Raw genomic sequence first — 6,000 nt, forward strand, 5'->3', positions numbered from 1 at the left:
TCTCCTTACATTGTATTTGATTATATCCTTTTCTCTTTTTCCAGTGTCCTTAATTTATACAATCTTACTAGACTTCAGATGTTTAATTCTTTAAAAAAATTCTCTTTTTAAAATTATTTGTTTTTGCTTTATTTACTGGGAGAGTTTTTCTACTTTATCTTCTAACCTTTGTAATGAGTTTTCATTCTTGCTATCACATTTTTAAATTTCCAAGTTCTCTATGTTGTTCTCTGCACATTTCTTCCTATAACAGAATACTGTTCATTTTCCACATATGCATTATCTTCTCATCTCTCTGATATTATTAATAGTTTTTCATTCTTCCTGGATATCTTATTTCCTCTAAGTTTTTTTTTATTCCTAATTACAATTGTCCTTTGGTTACACAACCCCTATAGAGAATGAAATTTGCTCAAGTATTATATAAAATGGCTTAGTATTTGCTTATCATTTATACACATATTCCCACATAGTTTAATCCATCTCAAGATAACTCATAACACCTAACATAATGCTATGTAAATAGTCAGTATACTGTATTATCTAGGGAATAATAATAACAAAGTCCATACATGTTCTGAATTTTTTTCTGGTTATTTTCAATCCTCAATTTGTTGAAACCATAGATACAGAACCCATGGAAATAAAGGTATGACTGTATTTGACTGTATTTCAGTTTCTGACTTCAGTCTGGTTATTCTTAGTTCAGAGTTCAAATTGAAGCACGGAGTTCCAAAGAGTAGAATTTATTATATTTTCCCTCACTTATTAACTGTCACCAGATTATGTGGCATCTTCTCTCTTAAATAAATTTTGCTTCCCTTCATAAAGTTGTTACTGCAAGTGTTAATAATGAATATTAAGAAATAAATTCTTCTTAGAATAATTTTTGGTTTAATCTTCTGAGAAAGTATAAATAATATTGTCTTCAATATCAGTCATTTCATACTTTTAAAGCATTATTAACACTTAAAAATTAAAAGTAGGGCCGGAGTTGTGGCTCAGAGGTAAAGCACTTTCCTAGCATGTGTAAGTCACTAGGTTCAATTCTCAGCACTGCATAAAAATAAATGAATAAAATAAAGGTCCAAAAAAATTAAAAGTATACCATTCCTGAAATTGCTTAAAATTTTTGTTTCTAAATATTAGAGAAAAATTCAAGAACTGGAATGTGTTCTGGTATGCACACTTCAGTGAAAGTTTACAAACTGGTATATCTTGGGCACATATGACTATATGACAATTTAACAGTTACAGTGAGAACAAATGAAAATATTTGTTAAATGGCAATATGTCCAAGACTTATGAAAGCTTGAGTACTGTCCACATTTTTGTTGTTAATTAACTTGTGTCCCAATTTAAAATCAAACAAGAATGTAGCCAAAGACACATTTACACAAGCAGCATTTGATGAGGCTACAGTAATTAAAAACTGACCAGTAAAACTGGAAATAGAAGTTAGCCAATTCATTTTTCTTCTTTAAATCCGCAGCAACCCCCAATCCATACATTAGACTACAGCATCCTGAAGCAGGTGCTAAACATGTTCATATGTTGCATCTAAAAATGAACGCCTCCAACCATAACTATTTTATTATAAAATGTGACCGTTTTTCAGTTTTAAACAAGTTTTTGAGCACCAGCCAAAAAGGAACTGCTAGTGCTGCAGTTTCTCCTGTATCATTTCAGTCTCTGCATAAGTATCACCTCTTCAAAGTCTTTCTCTGACCCATTCATATTGCACTCTGTATTAGTCAGTTTCACTTTACTATAATGAAATGTCTGAGGCAATTAATTTATAAAGAGAAAATGTTTATTTAGCTCATGGCTCTGGAAGTTCTAATCCAAGATTGGGGTGCCTCATTGCTTTGCAGTGGCAATGGCACCAGATATCAATGGCAAGATGTACAGGACAGAGCTAACTGTTCACTTCATGAACCAGGAAGCATAGAGAAACAGGAGGAGAATGAGGTCGTGTACACCTGCAATGGCCCAAGGATCTCTCTCTAGAACTCACCTCCTAAAGATCCCACAGCACCTCCCAATAACACCACCCTGAAGACTAAGCTCTACATGCTTGTATTTTGGGGTGATGCTACCCATATTCAAACCTCAGCACACTCCTGCATCAGTTTATCTCATCAGCCTGTCCCATCGCCTTTTACTATTGGAAATTACATGTATCTAGTTCACTCATCTTTGGTTATTTCCTGCCTTTCTTCAAGAATATAATTCCCACAAAGACAAGGACTATATAAATTCTTATTCACTGTTATGCACCTAGTACATAGGATATCAAATTTGTTGAACCAGTTAATGAACTACAAGGTTTCTATAAGAAATAGCTAAATTAATACATTGGAGGTTGAATGAGTCCCCAAATTTTATTGAAATAGTTGCATTAAAGTATTAATGTTCAAAAGATTAGATTCAATTATTTATAGAATGCAGTGCAAACATCAGATCCATGATCTTCTCTATCCCCAAGATTCCATTATTCCTGTACTGGGAAGCTACATTTGGAACAAGAGCCAACATTTGTATGCAAACTCAACATTCTATTTCTTAAGAATTCATATGCTATTCAAAGAAAAGAGTCTAGACACCAAATACATGGATTGAATGAAAGTTGCTTTTAACTAAAAGCAATTTTTATTCTTAAAGTCAATAGAAGTTGCACACTCATTTAACTCTAGAAATGAAATTCTATTCAATACTCTAATCTTTGAAAGAGTGTTATGGTTTGGATATGAAGTGTCCCCAAAACTGTCAGAATATTTAGAGGTAAAAGGACTTGATTATGAGAACTGCAACCTAATCATTCCATCCTAGTTTGAATGGACTGACTGGTATTAACTGTACACAGGTGGGGCTGGGCTGGAGGAGATGGGTCACTGAGGGTGTGCCCTGGAAGGGTGCATCTTCCCTGCAGCTCCTCACCCTCCCTCATCCTGCTTCTTGATCCCTCCATGAGTTGAGCAGCTTTTTTATGCTGAGCCCTTCCACCATGATGTGCTGCCTCATCTTGTGCCCAAAGCAATGGAGTTGGTCATCTATGTACTGAGAGCACTGAAACTATAAGCACAAATAAACTTTTCCTTCTTTAAGTTGTTCTTGTCTGGTATTTTAGTCACAGTGATGCCAAATCTGACAAAAAAACAAAGAGCGATCCACACAACTAATATAGACATACATGTCTAAGAATATTACAATTATTTTACAGTAAAGCATTTCATTTGGAGTAATTAATAGCTTCTCCTTTTAGCATATATTGTAAAATTTTAGTATATATGATAAATTGGGTTATAATATTTCCCTGAGCTACTGGCAGACCACTTTCCTAGCATATACAAGATCCTGGGTTTGATCCCCAAGACCACAAAAAATTTTTTTCACCTGTTTTAAAAAACACTTCAGTAGCTAAGAAATAAAGAAAAATACAATTGCCAATATTATTCAGCTAGCATTTACACATTCCTGATCAAAAGGAGGGTGGGATAAATCAATGAACACAATGTCCTGTCCCTTATTCATTCATTAGTTCCAGCTTCTCTCTACTAAATCTATTACTTAATAGTCAATGAAATAAAGAACCATGAGGTTTATGTTTTCCCATTTGTTGAAATTAGGCCAGATCACTTCCCAAGTAGAAAAGTCCAGTAGACTTTCTGTCACAAACTTCCAAATGGAAAGAAATACTTCTTCCTTGAATATCAAGTGGAACTAGGGTTCTTCTACCTCACCTATGCCCAGGTCTCTGATTTGAATTTCATTTGCTGTGTTGGAGATTATCAATAGGACTGTGTTCAGGTGTATAGTTGGTGGGAAAATTACATCTCTTTGGGTGTATTCTTAAGTCACTTAACTTCAATCTTGTTGCCCTTAAATTAGCTCTTTCTGATAAGAAACTTTGGCTTGGAACTAGAAGTCCTAGTCTACATTCAAAAGTCTACATTCAATGTTGACTCATCAACATTGATTCAACCCCATATACTCTTAAGTTAATTTTAGTAATTCTATTTCTCTCCCAAAGTGGAGTGATAGAAATAATTCCTGGGTTACTGATGACAAAGTGGTGCTACTAAATCTACCACTAAACCCTGAAGTCCACTGTGCCTCATGGAGTTTGAGTGGTGAAATAATTGATTTCTTTATTGTTTAAACCAGTTTGAGTCAGGATTTTGTTACATATAGCAGAAAGCATTGTGACTCATACAGGTCTCCTAGGAAAGGAGTCCATTTCTATGATTTCAATTCACAAGAAGTTCTGATATTAACAGAAACCAAATGCCCCAGAACATATCTGTACCTTAATTTTCTGAAATCAGTGTCCCCTAATGTCGCGACCCCTTGCCCGCAAGGAAGACGCAACTCAGGAATCTTCTTTCAGCAGTTTATTCAGGTCCTTGATACTTTTTCTTCTTTCAGCTGTTTATTCAGGCCTTTGTATTGACATGTCTTTTAGCTTCTACTGCTACTCCTACTACTACTTCTACTGCTACTCCTACTGCCACTACTACTACTGCTACTACTACTGCCACTACTACTACTCCCGTGTGCCCCAGCCTTAATAAAGCAGATAAAGCCCCAATGCACAACTGCCACGTGGACTTTTCTCATAGGGTGCCAAGTCACAGCGTGCCAACTCATTCTGATAAGGAGTTGTTTGTCACAGACTACAGGGGAAACCAGCGCCATCTTGTAATGGCGGCCACAGTTCACAGAAACGGCTCACCACAGTTCCCCCTTTTTTGTTTTATTACGACAATACAGGCGAGAGTAGAGGTCCTATCCCACTGTGCAGAAGTGGCTGCATAGTATGGCCCAGCCTTAAGGAGGGCCCTTCCCCAAACCTGAGGCCATATCAGCCGACGCCTTTTTTCGTGGGGCGGGGCGTGGACGTCAAACCCGCATGCAATAGGACATGCTCCCCTTGAGGTCCACTCAAGTGGATCACTCAAGTGCAGTGCCTTGCCTCGCATCCTGTATCGTGACGATGGTAGACGAAGGGGGACAGCTGAGGCTGTCTTTGTAGTGCAGACAAAATTAAGTTGGCAACACCCTAAGAGAAAGGCACGGACAATAGAGAGGGGGAGAAATTTGGTTGTGACATCTGCCATTGTTAGATAAAGGTCAAGACGTTCCCGTGGAGCACATATGTCATGGCCTTGTGAACTGGCCACTTTGACATGCAGAACAAGGAATTGGGGGCTGGGCCCCGGGGGCCAGGGAAGGCCTGCTATCAGCAAGTTCCCCTCTTTTGTTTATTGCATGTCAAAGGGAATCAAGTAGCCCCTGTCTTAGGTCGTCCACCGCCCCTGCACTGCTTACCCGTCTCTGGGGAGGCCCCACTCCCCTGTCTTAGGTTGCAGTGCAAGCGTGGAAGTTGCCCGTCACTGGGTACTACAAGATCAGCTCAGCGTGTTGTGGCCAACAGGACATTGTTATGGTAACCGCCTCCATAAACAGGACCCATGACCATCACCATCAAATGGCAGGTGTAGTTGGACTGTAAGATTAGCTAGCAAAGATCCTAGTGCAGAAAGGCAGGGAGGAGAGGTATGCACAAAGGAAAGATATGGTAGAAGTTCCAGCATTAGAAGAGTGACAAAAGAAGGACATGTCGATCCCAGTGCAATGTTATAATAACTTGGGGTGCAACGACCATGTCAAAGGTTTACTGTTTAAGATGCGAAAGCCAGACCTGTGGCGAGTTGCCGTTTTCTAAAGCAGCAAGAGCTTGTATGATCATAGCCTTATCGTGAGCACTGCGGGCCTTGAGGCGACAGAGAAACCACAAGCAGAGAAACATACCAAAGCAACACATTGCATCAAAAATGCCTATTCCCACCCACTCCTTAAAAAAGGAAAAGGCAGATGACAACCAATTGGTAAATTGACCCAAGGTCACTGGATTGACATGGGTGTTATTCAAAACAGCAATCTGAGTTAGTTGAGACTGGATCAAGTTTTCTGCTTCCATGGACCAGGTTCCGGATA

Source organism: Urocitellus parryii, chromosome 4, assembly GCF_045843805.1.
Source record: "Urocitellus parryii isolate mUroPar1 chromosome 4, mUroPar1.hap1, whole genome shotgun sequence".
In the NCBI taxonomy this organism is placed as follows: Eukaryota; Metazoa; Chordata; class Mammalia; order Rodentia; family Sciuridae; genus Urocitellus; species Urocitellus parryii.